Genomic DNA, 24612 nt, shown 5'->3' with positions numbered 1-24612 from the left:
TAACTTGAAGAGCTTTGGAATGAATAATGAAAAAGAGCAACATTGATACGAGAGCAAACTAAAGTAGAGGATATTCTGACAATATGTAAGAAAAAGAATTGGACTTGAGCAGTGCATATAATGAGAATGACAGACAATAGATGGACATTAAGAATACCACAATGGGTCCATAGAGATTGTAAAAGAAGTAAGGGAAGGAAGAGAAGACGGTGGATTGTTTGCGGGTGTGAACTATCATAGAAAGACCATAAACAGACGCAAATCTAGGGTCATATCTGAGGCCTTTGTTCTGCAGTGGACTAATAACAGCTGATAATATATAAAGCATAAAAATATGACTACACAAGGCCTTAATCACAGCTTCAAGATCACAAAGATAATCGGATCTAAACATTCAACGATCATAAAATGATTCAATGAGGCTAAATGACATAAACAAATAACAAATGCATATATATATATATATATATATATATATATATATATATATATATATATATATATATATATATATATATATATATATATATATATAAAATAAATGGATTCATGTGAATGTCAAAGTTCTACAAAGCATTCGTCATTGACTGTAGGGTAATGTTAACGCTTTCCTAAAAACATATAAAGCAGCACATTAGACTGAATTATTACCTTTTAATTTACTGTAATAAATATGGCGAAATATATAATCATACATTAGGGTGATGTTTACATTCTGCGAAATAATCTCGATAACCAGCGAATCTTATAGAGAAACGGCAATGAAAAAAAGTAATAAAAATGACAGTACCATATGACAAAGGGAGAATCACAGCGTTCGGTCGGTGATAATTTGGTTGTAGGAAAAAAAAAAAGTAAGAACAATGGGCGAGCTAGGTTAATTAAAAGACCTTAGTCTTTTGTTTTACCTATCGTCCACTGTTCTTTCCCTTTAACAGAATCATCATCAAACAGTACTGGATGAATAGAATAAAAGGTCTCGGAGAGGAAGTCTTTACTGTCTTTGGAAAGGAAGGGCTTTAATATTCAGTAAATCTGAGAAGGCGGAAAAAATACAGGTTGACCAGTGCGTCAAATGTTTATTGAAGAGCCTTTATATAAATATAAATTATCATCATCTCCTCCTACGACTATTGACGCAAAGGGCCTCGGTTAGATTTCGCCAGTTGTCTCTATCTTGAGCTTTCAATTCAATACTTCTCCATTCACCACCTCCTACTTCGCGCTTCATAGACATCAGCCATGTAGGCCTGAGTCTTCTAACTCTTCTAGTCCCTTGTGGAGCCCAGCTGAACGTTTGGTAACTAATTTCTCTTGGGGAGTGAGAAGAGCATTCCAAACCATCTTCATCTGCCCCTCATCGTGATCTCATCCATATATGGCACTCGGGTAATCTCTCTTACCGTTTCATTTCTAATACTGTCTTGCCATTTAACTCCCAATATCCTTCTGATGGATTTGTTCTAAAATCTACTAAATCTATACAGTAACACCGATCTCACTAAACTGATATATAGTCTGATTTTTATATGTAATTTCAGGCGATTTGATATCCAAATTTTACTTAACCTAGCCATTGTCTGATTTGCCTTATTCAATCTTTCACTAAACTCTGATTCTAAAGACCATGTATTGGAGATCATTGTTCCTAAATACTTGAATGATTTTACCTCATTAATCCTTTCTCCTTACAATGATATTTCAACATCCATTGCATAATCCATTCTCATCATCTCTGTCTTGTTTCTATTTATCTTCAGCCCAACCTCGTGTGATATCTCATGCATTCTGGTAAGCAAGCATTGCAAATCCTGTGGTGTTCTGCTAACAAAGACCGCATCATCAGCATACTCCAGGTCTGCTAAATTCCTATCACCAATCCAGTCCAATCCTTCTTCATCATCTCTGACTGTTCTACGCATTACAAAATCCATGAGGGGGATAAACAACATAGGTGACAACACTTTCCCTTGGAGTACTTTTTAAGTCGCCGTTAACATTAACTTTGCATTTGCTATGCCCATGAGCAGACATAATCAAATTTACATATTTAAGAGGAATTCCATAATAATGCAGGACTCTTCACACAAATTGGCCGGTGCACACTATCAAAGGCTTTTCCATAGTCCAAAAATACCATCAAAAGGGGATTTCTATATTCTACGCATTGCTGTACAACATGTCTCAAAATGAAAATTTGGTCAGTGCAACTTCTACCTTTTCTAAATCCTGCTTGTTCATATCTCAGCTTTTCATTAATCTTTCTCTCCAGTCTCTTTAGAATAAGCATACTATATATTTTCATAACAAACGACGTAAGTGTTATGCCTCGGTAATTATTGCAATCTGTCAGGTCTCCTTTTTTGCCATTTTCACCAACACTCCTAACTCCCATTCATCAGGGTTTGCCTCTATATGCCACATCCTACAAAATAATCTTTTTTAAGTACTCCGGGAGTCACTTCATTTTCGGCCAGTATCATCTCGGCAGTTATTCCATCATATCCAGGGGATTTCCATCTCTCTAGATTTTTTAGGATAGCTTCGACTTCAAACACACTGAATTCATTCATGGGAACATCAAGGTCTTCATCAGCTTCAGGTATATCAATCAAATTATTCCCTTCATATCTCCTATTCATAACCTCACTAAAGTGTTCCTTAAAACGTTGCCTTTCCTCATCTTCTGTTGTTATAACAGAGCCATCTCTCTTTTTGATGGGTATATGCTTCTTCTTTGTTGCCCCATTCGAGATTTCATTAATAATTCTACGAGCAATTCTTACACCCTAGCCACTTCCTGAATTCATAGCTTTATCAGTCTCATCTGCTTTACTGTCTAAATATTATCTCCAGTCATTCCTGGCTTTTCTTTTGACCTTACTATCAATACTGGAATACTTAACATGCTCTGCCTTGTAATTTTCTTTACTTCCTCGAAAACTTTCAACAATCAATTTCTGTCTTTGTCTCCTTTTTATAGTATCCCGAGTATCATTCGATATCCATGGCTTTTTCCTTGTAACTGCGTGTCACAAGACTTCACTACCAAGTGACTGATATATGTTCTTAATATCACACCATTCTTCATTAATTGTCTGTTCTTCGTCTCTTAACGTCTCCTAGACTGCAAATCGATTCCTATATTCAATTGCAAATTTTTCTGTTCTCTTCCTCTAAAAGATTAGTTGTATCAAACCTATGTATTCTATCCATCTTTCCACTGGGTGCTTCTAGCTTTAATTTCAGTGTGGCAATGAGAAGCTGGTGATCACTACCAAAATCTGCACCTCTATAGCTTCTTACATTTCTCAGAGTCCTCCTTCTCTCTTTATGAATGGAAATGTGATCTATCTGATTTTTGCAATTGCCACATGATGAAGTCCATCTATACTTGTGGATGTTCTTGTGTTGGAAAAGAGTACCTCTAATGACAAGACTGTTTACTGAACAGAACCTTATGAAATGTGCTCCATTTTCATTTGCAACTTCACCAAGACATTAACACCATCATATTTTCTATACCTTGATTATTTCTCCCAACTTCAGCATTGAAGTCGCCAATCACAATTTCCATATCTCTCTCAGGGATCTCATCTATAACCCTCTGCAGTTCTTCATAGTATTCATCTTTCTTTTATTCAGGGGAATCATTTGTTAGGGCATAGCAAACTATAACACTCATATTGCACTGGTTTGATTTGAACTTTGCTAGTAACAATCTACTATTTACAGCTCTCCACATGGTTAATGCCTTTTCTGCTCTTGGTGTCATCGTCATTCCTACCCCTTCTCTTCCATCTCCACCTGATCTTCCTGAGTAGATATTTGTCTTGGTCTAAAGTTTTCTTACCAATCCCCTTACAATGTGTTTCACTTAGGGCCAAGATATCCAAACTATATGGCATAAATTCACTCTCCACTTGCTGTAACTTCCCAATCTGATTCATGGTTCTAACATTCCAATTACTGTACCTATTTTCAATTTTTCTTTAGTATTTACATACTGGGAGAGTCTTACCACCCCACTATGCCTGGGACTGGGGGCCATTCTGTCATCTTCTCTTTCAATGACTGACAAAATCCACAGAGGATTCATTGGCTAGCCAGATCCTTGTGATGCACAGTGCCTACCTAACTAAGGCAAGTGACCCCTGTCGGTCCATACTAATTCTAGTAAGATCAACTGCCAGGCATCAGAAGCAAAAGCTGAAGAGACAGTTTGTCCTTCCCCTTAAACCCAATCCATCACCCTGCTGACAGTGACTTAATCGAGATTTAGGGGGGATATTCCTCTACACCCAAAGCTCTCATTACTCCACGAAGTTGCTTATCCACTTGTACAAGTACAACCGCTGGCAAACATGGATTACTAAGATAAACTGCCTAGCACGGTATATATATATATATATATATATATATATATATATATATATATATATATATATATATATATATATATATATATATATATATTCAGAACAAAGGCCTCAGGCATGTTCTTCCACTTGTGTCTGTTTATGGTCTTTTTGTGCCAGTCGACACCTGCAAACTTTTAGTTCCTCAAGCCATAGTCTTCTCTTTAATCCAATATATACATATATATATATATATACAGTGGAACCTCTACACACGATCGTATCTACATCCGAATTTTCCAACATCCGAAGTAAAATTCGAGCAAATTTTTGACTCTACACCCGAATTTTATTTCGACACACGAAGTAGCAATTTTCGTCGTACCGGTTGTATCCGAATTTTTCGACACGCGAAGTACAATTCGAACACGTTCCGACTCTACACCCGAATGTTTTTTTCGACACCCGAAGTAAACAATACTCGTACGCGTAGTCGGTGCTCATAGCGCCTGAAGTGTTTTTTATTTCCGCCGATAGAAGGCAGCACATCGACCTCGGAGGGACGCTCAATTAGCGCGGCTTGGGTCAGTCCTCTGTTCTCGCCGGCTTCGTGTGGTTGTGCTCTTTGCGTTGTGATATTAACTGTGAATTAATCGTGATTTTTTACGTGCATCCATTAACGATAATTTACGTAAATCATGGGTCCAAAAAGGCTTAGTTTTGCCAGTGGTAGTGGTAGTGGTGAGAAAAGGAAGAAGGAAATGCTTTCTATAGAAATTAAGCAGGAAATTATTGAAAAACATGAGCGTGGCATCCGCGTGAGTGAACTTGCTAAACAGTATGGCCGTAATATGTCGACGATCTCGACAATCCTTAAACAGAAGGAAGCTATTAAAGCAGTGAAACCTTCTAAGGGGATCACTATAATTTCCAAACGCCGTACCCCTATCATAGAAGAGATGGAACGACTTCTACTAGTGTGGATTAAGGATAGAGAGATCGTTGGCGACACCATCACCGAAACAGTCATCTGCGAGAAGGCGCACGCCATCTTTACGGACTTGAAGGAGGAGAGCTCTGTGGGTGATGCTGGGGAGAGTTCAACCGAGCCTTCCTTAGATGATTTCAAGGCATCTCGTGGCTGGTTCGAGAAATTTAAGAAACGGTCCGGGATTCATTCAGTTGTTCGCCACGGAGAGGCTGCTAGTGCGGACACAAAGGCTGCAACTGACTTTGTTAAGAAATTCGAAAATATCGTAAAGGAAGAAGGCTACGTAGAGCAGCAGGTGTTCAATTGTGATGAAACCGGGCTGTTTTGGAAGAAGATGCCGAGTCGAACCTACATCACTGCTGAAGAGAAGAAATTGCCTGGGCATAAGCCAATGAAGGATCGGTTGACTCTTGCTCTATGTGCCAACGCTAGCGGGGACTTTAAAGTTAAGCCCTTGCTTGTTTACCATTCAGAGAACCCTAGGGCCTTTAAAGCACACAACGTCGATAAGGATCAGCTTCATGTTTTCTGGCGATCCAACTCGAAGGCCTGGGTCACTAGGCAATTCTTTGTGCAATGGGTAAACCAAGTTTTCGGTCCTTCTGTGAAGAAGTATCTTCATGAGCAGAAATTGCCTTTAAAGTGCCTGCTATGCCTTGACAATGCACCCGCTCACCCCCCTGGACTTGAAGATGATATCTTCGATGAATTCAAGTTCATAAAGGTGCTGTATCTTCCACCAAATACCACCTCTATCCTCCAGCCCATGGACCAGCAAGTCATCTCTAATTTTAAGAAGCTGTACACCAAGCACTTATTCAAGCAGTGCTTTAATGTCACGCAAAGCACCAACTTAACTTTGCGTGAATTTTGGAGGGGCCACTTCAATATCGTGCACTGCTTAAAGATCATTGATCAGGCTTGGGTGGGATTAACTCGACGGACCCTCAATTCTGCATGGAAGAAGCTGTGGCCTGATGCAGTTTCTCCCCGAGATTTCGAGGGTTTTAACCCCGAACCTGATCCCGTGGTCGGTGCAGCGGAAGCCGTAGAGGAAATCGTCTCCCTTGGCAAGTCCATGGGTCTGGAGGTCGACGCAGATGACGTTACGGAACTCGTCGCCGAACATCACGACGAACTGACGACGGATGAGCTCAAGGAACTCCATACTATGTCGGAGCACATGAGTGATGACGAGGAAGAGAGCGAGGAGGTAGAACATGTGTTAGGTTCAGCGCAAATAAAAGAGGTGTTAGGAAAATATCAAGACGTGGTCGACTTCATCGACAAATACCATCCAAAGAAATTGCAGGTTTGTCGTGTAGTTTCTCAATTCGATGATGTTTGCCTAACGCACTTTCGAAACATTCTGAAAAGCCGTACGAAGCAATTATCTATCGATGCTTTCTTTAAAAAAACTGCGAAGCGAACTCGCGATGAAGAGGATGTAAGTGAACCGAAGAAAATGGCAAAGAGTGAAGAGGAAGAAAGTGAAACACAGAAAACGGAAAAGAGTGAAGCAAAAGAAATTCAGTCAATTTTAAATGTAAGTGATAGTGATTAAAATTACGTAATCATCAAAAAGAAAAAAAGAAAATGTAAAAAAAAAATATAAAATATAAAAATAAAAAAAAATAAGCTAAGTTATGTTAAAGTTCACTTAGTGTAAGTTAGAATAAGTTACGGTAGTGTTACGTTTATCGTAGTTAACCTCTCTACCTCCTCGCCGTCCGTCCGTCTCCTCTCTCCTCTCTGCGTAGCGAAGACGAACAACACCTGCGCTGGAGTTTCTAAGGTAAAGTGACGCTAAAAACCCGTTTCTTATTTATCATTTTTTGCTAATTCTTCTTATTTACATGTCTATTCTTCTTATTTACATGTCTATTATCTAATTTAGTGTTCATTATTCTCATGGGAAAATTATGTGTAGTAGTTTATTAAGAAGTTATCATAGGTTTTTGGGCTCAACCACGGATTAATCCTATTTCAATGTATTCTTATGGGAAAATTCGTTTCGACATCCGATCAATTTCTACATCCGAAGTTGGTTCTGGAACGGATTAAATTCGTATGTAGAGGTTCCACTGCATATATATATATATATATATATATATATATATATATATATATATATATATATATATATATATATATATATATAGTAATTGTTTACAACACCACACTCTCCATTTACTCCAATATAATGCAATCCAGCAGTTCTCATCTTCTTGCAGAGTAATTAGGTGGTTATTTAGATTCTGGGAAAGCAATAATTAGCAAGATATATTGAGGAAGGGGGAAGGGGTTATAAAAAGAAAATAGCTCACTAAACGACTTGGAACTGACATGTCAACATAGTCAACCAAACAGAATTCGTGATGCCAGTGTACATAAACAAAAGTTCGTGATGCCAGCGTACATTTGATATACTGTATACTCAAAATATACTTTATAAAAAATTGAGTGATTATTCAAAAGTGTCACTATTTGTAAACTGCATATTTTATGGACACTTTTGAGTAATTAATCCATTTATAATTAAGTATATTTTGAATATACAGCATATCAAATGTACGCTAGCATCACAAACTTCTGTGTATGTACGCTGGCATCACAAACTTCTGTTTATGCACGCTGGCATCACGAATTCTGTTTGGTTGACTATGTTGACATGTCAGTTCCAAGTCGTTTAGTGAGGAAGCCGAGATATTTTCTATTTATAACCCCTTCCCCCTTCCTCAACATATCTTGCTAATTGTTGCTTTCCCAGAATTTAAATAACCACCTAATTACTGTGCAAGAAGATGAGAACTGCTGGCTTGCATTATTTCGAGGTAAATGGAAAGCGTGGGGTTGTAAACAATTCCCAGATATATATATATATATATATATATATATATATATATATATATATATATATATATATATATATATATATATATATTCAACCTTTTCCCGACAAAGAATGGTTCAATAGAAAGAAGTCCTTGTTACATCCATACTACAAGTGCTGAACCGTGGATGAAACCCATCATGTGCAGACAAACATGCGCAAAAGTAATTGCTATAAACACCATCACAGGAAGATAACCAACCGCACGTGAAATCCCTCATGCACACCTCATAATTCCCCACGATCTTGGTCACATTCTTTTGCTTCCTGGCTACCATGTCTTTCCTACCGTCCACTACTTCTGAATGACACACTTTAGACTACCCTTCTGTTGTTCCCTCTTCTAATAGGACCGAGCCATCTTGAAATAATCTAATCCATCCTTCCACCGTTTCTGACCTCAACTATTTCTTCTATAGGCCTCGCAATTTCTTAACCTATAGCTTCATTAGCAAACAGTTTAACTTCAGCTTCAACGTTGTGGCATCCCTTATATCTCAACATACACCCACGAGTTATATTTATTCCCATACACTTATGCAAATCAACCACTTCCTTCCCTTTAACATTCATATTAACAATTGCTTCGTTTCCATTTTAGTATTTACTCCCATGGCTTTACATTATTTACATTTACTTTCCTTATCCTTCTATAATATAAAAATAAAATAAGTTACCAGTTGCCAGTTTATTTTCATTTCCTTCCTTTTAGTAAAATAATTGCAGCCACTAACAATACCTTACTCCATTCACAACTCGCTTTTCTTAGCGCACAACTTTGCCTTACTCGAGCTATGGATATTGAACATTCACCGAGTTATAAAATCCGTGTTTTAAATAGACCTTTTTTTACACCAGAACCGCCACTTGCTGATTATATACTTCAGCATTCGTATTTGTATGATTTAATTTGTAAATTTTAATACCTCGTACTAACTCTTCTACTTGACAATCTGAACACCCTCCAAATTGCAACTCAATTCTATCATAAGCTTTTTCTGGGCACAGATGAACTTAGGAATGCCTGCCATACCTCGCTCTGAGCAAATGCAACCAAGTGACACCCTAACACCTTTAGCAGGGAGAGGTGGAAGTGGTAGTGGGCGGGGCAATCACACAGGAACTCACCATACAGGTAGGGTGTGATAGGGTACCTTTCCGCAGAGCAAGGTGTGCCATGATTCCTGTGCCCAACTGTACATGTTTACCCTAAGCAGTTTTTGCCTATCGAACACTTGAAAACTTCAAACAAAACTTTTATATAAAAACTATGTCTAAGAGCCTTTCCTCTAGTAGACTTACACTGTTATTCTCTGTTAATCTTTATCTGGTATACAAAGCAACGATATTCACCTGTAATTCTTATTGTCACCTGTATTTCATTAGTATTTTACAAGTCACCCCTAGCTTTATGTAAGCTGTATTTTTTTCCCCTAACAATGTAACTGTAAGAACTGATTAATGACTTGATTTCGAGTAAGTCGGCTTGAGGAGAACTCTTGTGATTCTACACGTACAACATGAAACAGCAGAAGTCGAAGTAAGAAAAAGCAAGATAAATTAATTAAAATTCAATAAATAATGACAGGTAGCAATGAAAATACAGTAACTGACAGCTATCAACTACAGAAAAGTAGCAGATATCAACAATCTACCCAGACTAAACTATGGAAAAAAAATATATTTAAGGAAAAAATATACAAACAATTATAAGGAGACAAATGCCTATAAAATCTTCATCATGATATAACACAAGCACACAAGAGCAAAGGGGGTAAATCTTTCACATTATAATATCGCGAGAGAGAGAGAGAGAGAGAGAGAGAGAGAGAGAGAGAGAGAGAGAGAGAGAGAGAGAGAGAGAGAGAGAGAGAGTGTGTTGGTTGTATAGAAATTGGGCTACATAACCTAACGCTGGGCCTTCAGGTAATTCAATGTCCAGACTCGGTTGGATTATTTTAGTTTGGGTCAGCCAACGGGACCTGGGAGGCCATTTAACACCCAATTGCAACAGTAGAAAACCCAGCAGTTCTAATTTACTTTGATGTAAAAGTTAGATGCTGGTCAGTAAAATTTAAACGGGTGTGAGTTTGGAGGGTAATGTACAAGGGCATATGTCAAAAAGGAAGTGCGGCTTAGGGGCCGAACGCTGCGAGACTCAATCTCAAATAATGACATGGTGCAATGACGTTAATAAAGCCAAAGGATGCACCCAGAGGACGAACGAATAATGCACAGGCCTTACTGTACTGAAGGGATTAATAGCAGGATTCATTACGCACCTAGCTTTCAGGAAGAATAAAATGTTTAACTAGCAAAGTATGTAATCTGGTGCAAATATTTAGGTGCAATTTAATTTTTCTTTTATTCTTGGTTGTTTGTAGCAATGCCAAATTATCGACCTGAATTTTCCTTTAACCTAAAGTAGGCTACGTTTAAAAAGAGAGAACTAACAGTAACATTCTATCAAAAATTTAAACAAAAAGACTAACAGGGAAATATGAGGGGGGGGGGGGGGGGGGCTATGTTCAATTCATGACAGGTGCAAGTTGTACTTAAATAATAAATAATAATAATGTTTATTGGACAAAAAAAATATTTACATTCAAAGATTTACAAAAAGAAAAAAAGACTCAGTCCAAGCCCATGTGGAGCAGAGCTCTTCGGGCAATAATACAACAAAATAATATCATCAATTAAGTAAAAATAAAAAATAAAGTAAATATGGATATAGATATACAAAATGTACGCATACATATACATAATCATATGTATACAAATAGATACATATAAATGAGAATCTTAGCCTAAAAACAAATGGAAATGCATATTTATATGATAAGGAAAGATGGTATATGAAAGCTAATGGTATATATATTGAAAAAAATTGTAGATATTAAGTAAAAAACTCAGTAAAAGAACTAGTTTTACAAATAAAAAAATATTCTAAACAATGAAACATACTTGCGTTGTGGTTTGGTAGGCAAGTATAAATATTTATTAATAAAGCTTAATACCCAGATAACAGGAGATTTGTATATGATTTCTTAAAAGACCGAACGCTAAGCAGTGCCTTTAGATAAGCGGGCAGAGTATTCCAAAGTTTAATACCTTGGTATAGATACGATTGCTCGCATCTATTAATACGTATGAAAGGGAGAGTTAAGTTTGAATTTCTTGTTCCATATGGATGAACTGATTGTTCCTGAATTATTTTTCGTCTTAAATCTGGAAATTTGTTCAAAATAAGTGTTTGGAACATCATATTCATTAAGGAGAGCTTATAAAGTCTGCAAGACATTTTAATGTGCAGACCTATTCCTCGAGAAGAGTCTTTTTGTACCTCCATTTTGGTATATCAGTCATCAGCCTATGAAATGCCGAAGTCATTAAACAATATACACTTTTAGCCAAGAACGTTACTGACCCCATGTCATCATACTCAATGGTCACACACTTACCAAGGGCATTTAACTAGTACATTGCTACTAGTGAAATGGAAAACTCGTTCTTCTCACACTTGATGAAAATGAGTCTATCGGCAAACTAGTTCACGTCTATCATTTTGCCCGGGCAATTTATTTTGTCGAAATCTACACCTTATCACTTCAATCAATTGGTCACAATAGTTGCTTAGATAACACATTCATCACGATTTGCTGGACACTAGTCACAGTTTTACTTTATAAACGGCCGAACATTACGATAATGAAAATAACAAATGGCGATCTTATGTGTGTTCTCTCTGCTACTAAGGACAGAATTATAAATCAAACGAGAAGCTTGAATACTTTGAATCAAAGCGATATATTTTAAGAATAGTCGTTAGAACTAGAATCTGTAATATTATGTGAGATATAATATTATAGTACTCTACTGTCTTTATTTTTAAGTGTTTTTATCAATTTTCAAAGGAAATAACAAAGAGTTATATTTGATTGTTTATGTTTACCATATCAAAATCTTTGTCAGCTGGTTTGAACATTGCATCACGCAATATTTTGTGAAACATGCATATTCTCCAAGTATCGTGTGTCAGTTGAGTGATATTGTCAAGTAGTATGACATTGGAGTAAGGGACAATATACAAAGGTAAGGGAATAAGATCGTGACAATTTCAAATTAATATATATACCTTAGACCAGCTTGGGTTGGCCAGTATCGGACTTTGGCAAGATCCAATTTAGAGAGGCTTCACCGTACCGAAAGCTCATTTAAGGTTAATGGCGGGAGCCTTTGTATACTAGCGGCCAGTTCCTCAAGCGTTCATTAAAAATGGACATGAACTAACCTAATTTACAAGCCGTGTCCTTGCCTACTTACCTAATGGGGTGGGGGGCTGACGCCCCCTGCGACCACCGTTACACTGCCGTATTCTAAGTTAGACATTATAACACATACAGGTGGCTGCTATCATACATACACCCCCAATGGCATTGGTGTTAGAACTTTAAAATTTGTTATTGGAATATCTGAGGTTACTTATCCCTTTTGGCCATTATTAAGAAGGAAAACTTATCTCTTGTAATTTCAACTCTTTACCTTCCTTTTAAGGTAAAATTTCAGAATAGTACAATAATCGGTTTCATTGTATATTATTCCATACTAATGTAACCTAGGGAAAAACTACTGTTTCTTATAGAAAAAATTACGCTCTCTTCGAAAATGACACTCGTTCCCGTCGCAAATTAATAGTTTCAGAAATAAATATACATCTATATCCTCCAATAATGGGGGACCCCCAGTGGGAACTCGGGGTTTTGGGTGGGGAAAACATACTGGGGAATCGATATATAAACGTAAAACAAGCCTTTTCTTCTCTACACATTACCTTCTTGAAATTATAATAACTGGAGGAAAATACAAAACAGTATATCTGGATAAACTTTGGAGGCGCCGTTACAAAGATTGTGTCATGAAAAAATACAGTAACCAGTGCTGCCAACGTCCGATGTAGATCAAATGTTATTTTGTGACCTGTCATACTACTAGGCTAGGTTAGGTGGGTTTGTTAGGTTCTGTGCCCTTTTTGTACATTTTATATATTGAGTAAAACTTATATGGAGAAATTATTTAATATATGGAAATATCTATCATTACTATCTTTAGTAATGTCAACGTGCCGTTGGTAACTCTGTGTACCATACGTCAACGTTGGTAACACTGTGTATTATTGGTAACGTTTCTAATGTTATCGTTCGTTCGTAAGAGAAGTGACACCGTGCATCTTAAAGTTATCCGAATTGGTTGATCTGTTTTTTTCCCATTGAAATGAACATCAAATTCGCTTAATTCACGTTATTTACTATAGGAAAACAATTTTCCCCAGTATGTTTTCCCCACCCAAAACCCCGAGTTCCCACTGGGGGTCCCCCCATTATCGTAGGATATAGATGTATATATATTTCTGAAACTATTCATTTGCGACGGAAACGAGTGTCATTTTTGAAGAGATCGTAATTTTTTCTGTAAGAAACAGTAGTTTTTTTCCTAGGTTACATTAGCATGGAATAATATACAAAATTACCCAATAAACAGTTTAGAGAATGTGTAAATTATGTTTTTCAATATTAAACTTACCCGATAATCATGTAGCTGTCAACTCCGTTGCCCGACAGAATTCTATGGAGGGATACGCCAGCTATCACAATACTAGAAGGGGGTGTATTTACCAGCGCCACCTGTGGCCAGGTACTCAAGTACTTCTTGTTGACACCTCCTCAATTATTCCTCTGTCGTGCTTCCGGCAAGACGTTCTGGGATACGCTTATGTTCTTGGAGTATTTTCACGACTTTGGTGAAGTATTTCTCTTTGATTTCGGCTGTCGCTTTACTGGAAACTTCTATATTAGCTTAGTTAGCTTTTGGAATTAATTTGATTAATTTTGGTGACGAGAGAGTATGAACTCTCGTTCACCTTTCAATGGCCGACCCTTCCCTTAGACGGAAGTGTTGGTGTCTAAGAGAGTATAGACTCTCTTTCTTAATTTTGCTTAACAAAAGTTATAGATTTATTTTATATCTCTCCGCCTCTTATAGGCCTCTTCGATTAACTTCCTTTTATTATAAACTCATTAAAATTAATTTTTATATTTGTTTATATTCGACCTTCCTAATAGTAGGCGGTCTTTTACCGAAGTTAATAAACTTTGAGCCCGTCATTTCGGTTTTACCTGTTAACATATTATGCTATTTCCGCCACAGAGTTTGAAAGATTTTCTTTGACAGTCTCGTACTGTTTTCAAAGTTGAACTAACGTTTTGTTTTGTCTCTGCAGTTGTTGACGTTCAGAACGTTCAACTTGCACTCTATCGTTACGATAGAGAAAGAATGTTCACGGTTTCACGTTGCAGTAAGAGTAACCGTGTCTAGCGTTTTGTTCATTCTTTCTTAACTTAATGGTTTTGATCCTAATAAAGGAACTTTTCAGTTTTTTTCCTTTAACAATAATATGTTTTAACGATATATATGATTGGGCTCTTCTCTCAGGTTCTAAGTCAAGAGAGAGAGAGAGAGAGAGAGAGAGATAGAGACGGAGGGAGAAAGAGGATAAACGTTTCATTCAAGCCTGCCAGGCGTACGAGTAACGTCGTTATCGTTTTTTGCTCTTCTCCCTAGTCTCTTTAGGGGAAGAAACTAAACGTTTCTAGAGTGATCTAGTGTTTAGTCTCTTTCCAACCACTGAATTATCTTTCATTAGATTTTTCTGTTACATTGTAATTCTGTTTTCGCAATTACTAACTTTGAGAAAGGATAGAATTGCGTATTTCAGGTACAAACCACTTAAAGTTTCGAGTTCAGTGAAATAAGTGCAAACAGAAATCAAAGTGATAAGTGATTAGTGCGTGAGGGTACTTTTGTGCGCGCCAGTCGTCCTCCCAGTCCGGGACCTCTTGCAAGCTCCCAAGCCCAGGGGAGAAGCAATGTCGAAGGGCATAAGGGTTCAGCAGGCCTTGATCGGCGCACAGAAGTATTCTCGGTGGTTGTGGGCGTGTCTTACCGAGACCGTCACTCCCACCCGCAGACGATTGAGCCCTTATTTTGCTCGTCTGCAGAAGAGATTAGGGGGGAAAATAAAGGCAGAGTAACGCTGGTCTCAGGTCTCAAGACTTCTTAAACGTTAAGTCCAGACCTATGCCAGACGTACGAAGTTAAAGTTCACAACCCGAATGCAGTCATTGGGTTAGCTCTGACTCTCCTCAGTCATCAGTTGATTACACTCCGCCTAAGAGGAGTAAGGTTCTGCCACAACAGATCTCTGCTGTTAAGGCTTTACCTCAGCAGAACTTAGTGTCTGCCGACCCCAAGTTAACTCTACTGCAGTCCATACAGTCACAACTTTTGGTCTTGATGCGTGAGTGTCGGGCTGAGAGTGTTGCGCCTCCGCCTCCGCCTACACTCCCCCCCGCCTATGATCGCTCCGCCTGATCACAGTACCTCCTGCCAGGCGTACGATGTTGTGAACTCTACTACAGTCCATGCAAGCACAGCTTTCGGACTTGATGAGTGAGTGTCGGGCTGAGAGTGTTGCTCCTCCGCCTCCGCCTACACTCCCTCCTCCTACACTCGCTCCGCCTGATCACAGTACCATCTGCCAGGCGTACGATGTTGTGGACTCTACTACAGTCCATGCAAGCACAGCTTTCGGACTTGATGGGTGAGTGTCGGGCTGAGAGTGTTGCTCCTCCGCCTCCGCCTACACTCCCTCCTCCTACACTCGCTCCGCCTGATCACAGTACCATCTGCCAGGCGTACGATGTTGTGGACTCTACTACAGTCCATGCAAGCACAGCTTTCGGACTTGATGCGTGAGTGTCGGGCTGAGAGTGTTGCTCCTCCGCCTCCGCCTACACTCCATCCACCTACACTCGCTCCGCCTGATCGCAGTACCACCTGCCAGCAGTTCCACCTGCCAGGCGTACGATGTTGAGACACGTGCTGAGTTTGCTGTTCCCTGTGGTGTTCAGCCTCCGCCTTTCTTAAGGCAACCTTTACATTGGGATCAGGAGGATTATACCTCTCTTCCTCCGCCTCCACTTGCTGCTCCACCAGTGATGCAACACTCGGTTGAGGTACAACAACCTCTCCCGTCCATGAGTCAGTCTCCTCAGCTCTTGCTGCAGCGAGCTCAACCCTCCATAAGGCAAGCACCACAACACCTTAGCCTTGCGCCTCAGGAGCCTCAGCTTGCGAGACATTTACCTTGTTCTGCGCAGCCTCTTCCTCATCGCGCTCCGCTCACACCACAGGAACTGGAACTTGCTACTCCGCTTCCGCCAACCGCTCAGCAAGCGCAACCCTTGGGTTCAACCACTCATGCTAGGAGTCAGCCTCCTCCACCCATGCGCCTTCCTTCTGCTTGTCTTTTATTCAGCCTTTGCAGACTGAGCCTCAGGTGTTCCCTCATCGGAGTCTTGAAGAGGAAACCACACTATTGTTGTTCCAGCTCGTTCTGACTCTGCTGTTCAGCATACCATGGTTTAAACCCCATGCAAGCATGCATAAAGCACTCTAGCACTGGTCATGGAATTTCTGAGAAATGTTAAACGCCATGCACACGCTCTGCTTTCCTTTCAGCAGGCTCTGCTTACAGCAGGCTCTGCTTACTACATGCTCAACATTCAGCATGCTCTGCATTCAGCATGCTCTGCATACAACATGCTCTGCATACAGCATGCTCTGCATTCAGCATGCTCTGCATACAACATGCTCTACATACAGCATGCTCTGCATACAGCATACTCTGCATACATCATGCTCTGCATACCTTACCGCATGCTTCTCAACACATCTTGGGTTGTTGCCAACTCACTAGACTGTCAAGCAGTTTCATAACGTTGCCTTCTAGTCTGCTGCTTTGCACCAGTGAACCCTCACTCAGAGAACTTAGCTTTTCTAGGATAAGGTCCCTGTAGATGAGAAAGTTCTTTTCTCCCTCCTTCTGATATTCCCTTGAGGACTCTGTCATTTGGAGGGAGCCTTTAGCTGCATAACCTCTTATGGACTTTTATTTAAGCATAACATGCTTACAGGGAAGGTAATGGTTACACTTCAGCCGCTAATCCCGTCTGTTACCACACCTGCTCCCATAGACCTTGAGCTGTGTTGCATGACATGCAGTCCAAGCTTAGTCCTTGTTAGAGGATTTTTTGTTTACGGAGTCAATGTGTCACGGGGAAGACGTTCAACAACCAACAGAAGGGACTTGTTGTGACGCAGTGCGGCAACCTCAGCAACCCGTTAAGGAGTTGTCTGTACGACCCAGACAGTCTAGACAGATTCGGGTTGTCACTGTACTTCCTCGCTTGCCCATGATTGACAGTTTACAGACTGTGCAGCAGTATCATGATCTTGTGTCCGGCTCCGTCAGACGACTGGCTTTTAAGAGCTCCCTCAAGTCGTCGCTGTCTGGAGATTTTCAAATGGACTATGGATCTGACCAAGGAACTGGGCCTCCTGGTCAATTTTGAGGAGTCTCAGCTCGTTCCATCCCAGACCATTGTCTCCTTGGGTATGGATCTTCAGAGTCGAGCTTTTCGGACTTGTCCGTCGGCCCCAAGGATCTTCCAAGCCCTAGAATGCATCCAGAGCATGCTGAGAAGGAACCGATGCTTAGTCAGGCAGTGGATGAGTCTAACAGGGACACTTTCATCGCTGGCCCTGTTCATCGAGTTAGGGAGACTCCACCTCCGCCCCCTTCAGTATCATCTAGCTGCTCACTGGATAAAGGACATGACGCTAGAGACGGGCTCAGTTCCTGTTTCCGAAGAGATGAGGTCTACTCTAACGTGGTGGAAGAACAGCATTCTTCTCAAGGAAGGTCTACCATTGGCTGTTCAGACCTCCGACCACCGTCTCTTCTCGGACGCATCGGACACGGGCTGGGGTGCGACACTGGACGGACAGGAATGCTCGGGAACATGGAATCAGGAGCAAAGGACACTTCACATCTATTGCAAGGAGTTGTTGGCAGTTCATTTGGCCTTGATAAACTTCAAGTCCCTCCAGCTTAACAAGGTGGTGGAGGTGAACTCCGACTACACCACAGCCTTGGCTTACATCTCCAAGCAGGGAGGGACTCATTCGAGGAAGTTGTTCGAGATCGCAAGGGACCTCCTCATTTGGTCAAAAGATCGATAGCTCACGCTGGTAACGAGGCTCATTCAGGGCGATATGAATGTCATGGCAGATCGCCTCAGCCGGAAGGGTCAGGTCTTCCCCACAGAGTGGACCCTTCACAAGAATGTTTGCAGCAGACTTTGGGCCCTGTGGGGTCAGCCAACCATAGATCTATTCGCTACCTCGATGACCAAGAGGCTCCTCTTGTATTGTTCTCCGATTCCAGACCCAGCAGCAGTTCGCGTGGATGCCTTTCTGCTGGATTGGTCCCATCTCAACCTGTATGCATTCCCGCCGTTCAAGATTGTCAACAGGGTACTTCAGAAGTTCGCCTCTCACAAAGGGACACGGCTGACGTTGGTTGCTCCCCTCTGGCCCGCGAGAGAATGGTTCACTGAGGTACTGCAATGGCTGGTCGACGTTCCCAGGACTCTTCCTCCTAGAGTGGACCTTCTGCGTCAACCTCACGTAAAGAAGGTACACCCAACCTCCACGCTCTTCGTCTGACTGCCTTCAGACTATCGAAAGACTCTCAAGAGCTAGAGGCTTTTCGAAGGAGGCAGCCAGAGCGATTGCCAGAGCAAGGACGACATCCACTCTCAGAGTCTATCAGTCTTAATGGGAAGTCTTCCGAAGCTGGTGCAAGGCCAATGCAGTTTTCCTCAACCAGTACCATTGTAACCCAGATTGCTGACTTCCTGTTACATCTAAGGAACGTAAGATCCCTATCAGCTCCTACGATCAAGGGTTACAGAAGTTTGTTGGCAGCGGTTTTCCGCCACAGAGGCTTGGATCTTTCCTCCAACAAAGATCTACAGGACCTCCTTAGGTCTTTTGAGACCTCAAAGGAACGTCGGTTGTCCACTCCAGGCTGGAATCTAGACGTGGTCCTAAGGTTCCTAATGTCATCAGGATTTGAACCGCTCCAATCAGCCTCTTTTAAGGACCTCACATTAAAAACTCTTTTCCTCGTGTGCTTAGCAACAGGTAAAAGAGTAAGTGAGATCCACGCCTTCAGCAGGAACATAGGTTTCACATCTGAAACGGCTACATGTTCCTTGCAGCTCGGTTTTTTGGCTAAAAACGAGCTTCCTTCCCGTCCTTGGCCTAAGTCGTTCGAGATCCCAAGCCTGTCCAACATGGTGGGGAACGAACTGGAGAGAGTACTTTGCCCAGTTAGAGCTCTTAAGTACTATCTAAGAAGGTCAAAACCATTACGAGGACAATCAGATATGGTGTGCTATCAAGAAGCCTTCTCTACCAATGTCTAAGAACTCAGTTTCTTACTACATCAGGCTTCTGATTAGAGAAGCAAATTCTCATCTGAAGGAAGAAGACCTTGCTTTGCTGAAGGTAAGGACACATGAAGTGAGAGCTGTGGCTACTTCAGTGGCCTTCAAACAGAACCGTTCTCTGCAGAGTGTTATGGATGCAACCTATTGGAGAAACAAGTCAGTGTTCGCATCATTCTATCTCAAAGATGTCCAGTCTCTTTACGAGTACTGCTACACCCTGGGTCCATTCGTAGCAACGAATGCAGTAGTAGGCGAGGGCTCAGCCACTACATTCCCATAATCCCATAACTTTTTAACCTTTCTCTTGAATACTTTGTATGGGTTGTACGGTCGGCTAAGAAGCCTTCCACATCCTTGTTGATTTGGCGGGTGGTCAATTCTTTCTTGAGAAGCGCCAAGGTTAAAGGTTGTGATGAGGTCCTTTAGTATGGGTTGCAGCCCTGTATACTTTAGCACCTTTGAGTTGATTCAGCCTCCCAAGAGGAACGCTGCGCTCAGTAAGGAAGACGATTTTATTAAAGGCAGAGTAACGGTTCAAGTCGACTTCCTTACCAGGTACTTATTATTTCATTGTTATTGTGGATAACTGATTATATGAAATATGGGATACTTAGCTATCCTTTAATCTTGTACACTGGTTTTCACCCACCCCCCTGGGTGTGAATCAGCTACATGATTATCGGGTAAGTTTAATATTGAAAAATGTTATTTTTATTAATAAAATAAATTTTTGAATATACTTACCCGATAATCATGATTTAATCGACCCTCCCTTCCTCCCCATAGAGAACCAGTGGACCGAGGAATAATTGAGGAGGTGTCAACAAGAAGTACTTGAGTACCTGGCCACAGGTGGCGCTGGTAAATACACCCCCTTCTAGTATTGTGATAGCTGGCGTATCCCTCCATAGAATTCTGTCGGGCAACGGAGTTGACAGCTACATGATTATCGGGTAAGTATATTCAAAAATTTATTTTATTAATAAAAATAACATTTTTAACATTTTATGTAATGATTTTTGGAAATCCATAGGTTATGAGTTATAGTGGGGTGACTACCATAACGTAAAGCTAATGGTTTGTGCTAGGCATTGTCATCAAGGGATGTATGTATGACAATGGCCACCTTATTGTAAACTTGTATTGAAAAGACTACAAAATTATCGAAATACCCCAGGTAAGTACTTACCAGATATAGGATTATTTTAAAAACCTACATAATTGCCGGTAATATTATGGTAGAGTCCCACCCAGTGCCATTACCGCTTGCCAGTACATAGAATCTTGATGTTTTTCTTTTTGCGCGAGTGAAGTGAGCTCACAGTGAAGCAAAACCCATTAGATTTTGGTAATATTGTGAGAGACTCTAATGGTTTTTGCTCAGCCATGAGCTTGCTTCGTTTGTGAGAAAAAAAATAAACATCAAGCTCCTATGTACTGGCAAGCATTGATGCCGATGGGTGGGACTCTACTGTAATATTACCAAATTGCCTTGACGTTTATAGGTTGAACTAGATCTATACCCTGAAACGCATTTTCTCACTCGTGTAGTTTTTAGAATTCACCGTAGATTACGTTATGATAAATTCGTCAGCGCTTTAGTTGCAGACTACGGAACTAATTGTTGGTCGTTGTAATTTGTAATTATTATTATTTTTTCAATATTAATCTTACCCGATGATCATGTAGCTGTCAACTCCATTGCCCGACAGAAATCTAAGGTCGGGATACGCCAGCGATCGCTATACAGGTGGGGGTGTACACAACAGCGCCATCTGTGAGTAGGTACTCAAGTACTTCTTGTCAACAAGAACTCAATTTTTCCTCTGTCGTGCCGCCGGCAAGACCTACTTGGATACGCTGTTGATTCTGGAGTTGTTGTTCACGATTTGGTGATGTATTCACTCTAGAGTTTAGCCTTCGCTATTCAGGAAGCTTTATCATTAGCTTAGCAAGCTTTTGGAATTAATTTGGATTAATTGTTAACGAACTTTGCTAGATTTTGGAATTCCCCCTTGACTACTTCTACAATTCAAGATGTCTGACCAGTCTCAAGTCCCTAAGTACAGACAGTGTAGCGTTAGGGCTTGTTCTAGGCGTCTTCCGAAGGCCTCCATAGATCCTCACGCCGTTTGTTCCAATTGTAGGGGTAAATCCTGTCAATTGGAAGATCGATGTGGGGAATGCGCTGGGCTTTCGGAATTCGATTTTAACGAATTCCTTAAAAATGCACGTAGGTTAGAAAAGGAGAGAATCAGGAGGAGTTCTTCTCGCTCTGTGGATTTTTCCTCTCCCCTTGCCCCTCAACCTTTTCCTTCCCCTGTAGTGGTGACTCCCGAACCTGCTACTAGTGCTCAGCCATCCATGGCGGATATGATGCGTGCCATTCAGGCTCTCGGTGACAGAGTGGAGTCATTGGCTAATGACCGTAATCAGCTTTTGGCAGATGTCAAAGAGCTGAAAGCGAAAAGTGCAGTGGGAAGTGTTATCAGTGCTAGTGATGTGAAAAGTGTCAGTGTCAGTGTTGCGCATGAGGGTACATCTGTGCGTGCCAGTCGTCCTCCCAGTCCGGGACCTCTTGCAAGCTCCCAAGCCCAGGGGAGAAGCAATGTCGAAGGACCAAAGGGTTCGGCAGGCCTTGATCAGCGCACGGATGTATCCTCAGTGGTTGCGGACGTATCTGTCAGAGATCGTCCCATCCACAAACAGACGAATGAGCCCTTCCATTCCTCGTCTGTGGAAGAAGTTTCCAGGAGGAAACGATGGACCAAGGTTTCACGACCGCTCAAGCGTAAGGTCCCTTCCGAGCGAGTCCAACGGCCCAGGTGTAGCCACTGGGTCAGTTCGGACTCGCCGCAGTCTTCCGATGATTGCACACCTCCCAAGAGAGGTAGAGTGGTTCCACAACAGGCTACTGCTCCGTCTGTTGCTGCTCCAACCACGGTAGACCCTAAGTGGTCCATGCTGCAGACTATGCAGTCTCAGCTTGCTGCGTTCATGCAGGAGTATCATGCTGAGAAGGTTGACACTGCACCTGTTAACCTACAACCCGCCGAGGTTGTGCGCTCAGCAGATACTGCGGCTGCCTGCTCCCACACTCCACCTGTGAGAGCTCCACCACCGATGCGCAGTCCACCCTGCCAGACGCATGTTCTTGCCGCACCATCCGTTGACATGCGTGAGCTACCGCATCAGCAGTGGGAAGGTGCTGTAGAGCTGCCGGGTTCTGACACTATGCGGCATGCTCCGCAACCCATGCGGCATGCTCCGCATCCCATACGGCATGCTCCGCAACCCACCGCAACCCCTCCCACGCACCAGCACTGCTTTTGTTGTTGCCAGCTCGCAGACTGACCAGCAGCGGCATGATGTTGGATCCGCAGCAGCTACGCATGCACCCGTACTGCCGGATTCAGCCGTTCAGCTTTCTGCTCTGCCTTTGCCACTTCCTACTCAGCTTTCGGATGATGGAGTATCAGATGACGAAGCTGCACATTTGGATGAACCGCACTCCGACTTTGAAGGGCCCAAGTCTACGCCTCCCTCCTTAGACTTTCGTAAAGTCCTTGCCTTGTTCAGGGACTTGTATCCAGAACAGTTTGTGTCTGCAACCCCTCGCTCTCCTCCCTCCGAGTTTGCTCTGGGCATGCAGTCTGCTGCTCCTGCCTTCACCAAGCTTGTTCTCGCACGCTCATCCAAGCGAGCTTTGAGGGTTATGGGAGAGTGGTTGCAGTCCAAGAAGCAACTGGGAAAGACTGCTTTCATCTTTCCTCCTACCAAGCTTGCTTCCAAGTCGAGCGTCTGGTATGCCACGGGAGAGGAACCCGGCTTGGGAGTTCCTGCCTCTGCCCAGGGCGACTTCTCAAGTCTGGTTGACTCTCCCCGCAGGCTGGCTATGAGACGATCGAAGATCTGCTGGTCCTTTTCTGACATGGATCATCTGTTGAAGGGAGTCTTTCGTGCCTTCGAGATCTTCAACTTCCTCGATTGGTGTTTGGGAGCCTTAAGCAGAAAGACTTCCCCTTCAGATAAGGACTCTGCCATGCTGATCATGTCTAGCATGGACAAAGCCATTCGGGATGGGTCTGGTGAACTTGCGGCTTCGTACGTGTCAGGAGTGCTTAAGAAGAGAGAACATCTTTGCTCCTTCTTGTCGGCTGGTATCACCCCTTGCCAGAAGTCGGAGGAGCTGATCAAGGGGATGGCTGCCTCGCTTATCCAGAAGGATACCCATGATCTGATGGCATCTTCCGCACGTAAGGCTAAAACCTTACCTTCCGTACCTAGACCCTTCCGCCCTTTCGTGGTAGAACCTCCAGCAGAGGAGGTACCCGTGCCGACAGTCACCGTGGCAAATCCAAGAAGGGTTCCAAGTCCGCAAAAGGCAGGATCTGACTGCCTTCCTCTCCAGACAGCAGTGGGAGCCAGACTCAAGACCTTCTGGCAAGCTTGGGAGAGCAGAGGTGCAGACGCTCAGTCTGTGAAGTGGCTAAAGGAGGGGTACAGAATTCCGTTCTGCCGCAGTCCCCCTCTAGCTACATCTCCCATCAACCTCTCTCCCAACTACAAGGAGAAAGACAAGAGGCTAGCGTTGCAACAAGAGGTGTCGCTCTTGCTACAAAAGGAAGCGGTAGTCATAGTCCGGGACCATCAATCCCCGGGCTTCTACAACCGTCTCTTCCTGGTAGCGAAGAAGACAGGAGGTTGGAGACCGGTGCTGGACGTCAGTGCTCTCAATGCTTTTGTCACCAAGCAGACGTTCACGATGGAGACGACGAAGTCGGTCCTAGTAGCGGTCAGGCAGGAGGACTGGATGGTCTCGTTAGACCTGAAAGACGCGTACTTTCACGTCCCCATCCATCCAGACTCCCAACCTTTCCTAAGGTTCGTCTTTGGAAAGGTTGTGTACCAGTTCCAAGCCCTGTGCTTTGGCCTAAGCACGGCACCTCTTGTGTT

At 42.0% G+C, this 24612-nt stretch overlaps 2 protein-coding genes across 5 annotated transcripts in view; one reads left to right on the top strand and one right to left on the bottom strand.

Moving 5' to 3' along the window:
* The window catches only part of LOC137622932 (zinc finger protein 585A-like), an 81315-nt gene extending 69322 nt beyond the window's left edge, over positions 1-11993 (bottom strand). Inside the window, exon 1 of the mRNA XM_068353505.1 lies at positions 11704-11993. The gene's annotated coding sequence lies outside the window, so the exon portion shown is untranslated. The remainder of the gene's footprint in view (positions 1-11703) is intronic.
* A 107-nt stretch (positions 11994-12100) lies between these two features.
* LOC137622931 (uncharacterized) overlaps positions 12101-24612 on the top strand; it is a 615385-nt gene continuing 602873 nt past the window's right edge. For 3 of the 4 annotated variants that reach the window (XM_068353500.1, XM_068353503.1, XM_068353502.1), the window contains exon 1: positions 12101-12334. The gene's annotated coding sequence lies outside the window, so the exon portion shown is untranslated. Of the gene's footprint in view, positions 12335-20714; positions 20834-24612 lie in introns of those variants that run through there. The other variant, XM_068353501.1, reaches the window with a different exon arrangement.

This window comes from Palaemon carinicauda, chromosome 30 (assembly GCF_036898095.1).
Source record: "Palaemon carinicauda isolate YSFRI2023 chromosome 30, ASM3689809v2, whole genome shotgun sequence".
NCBI lineage: Eukaryota > Metazoa > Arthropoda > Malacostraca > Decapoda > Palaemonidae > Palaemon > Palaemon carinicauda.
Note: the sequence above shows the minus strand (reverse complement) of the source record. Positions and strands in the feature narration are given on the sequence as shown.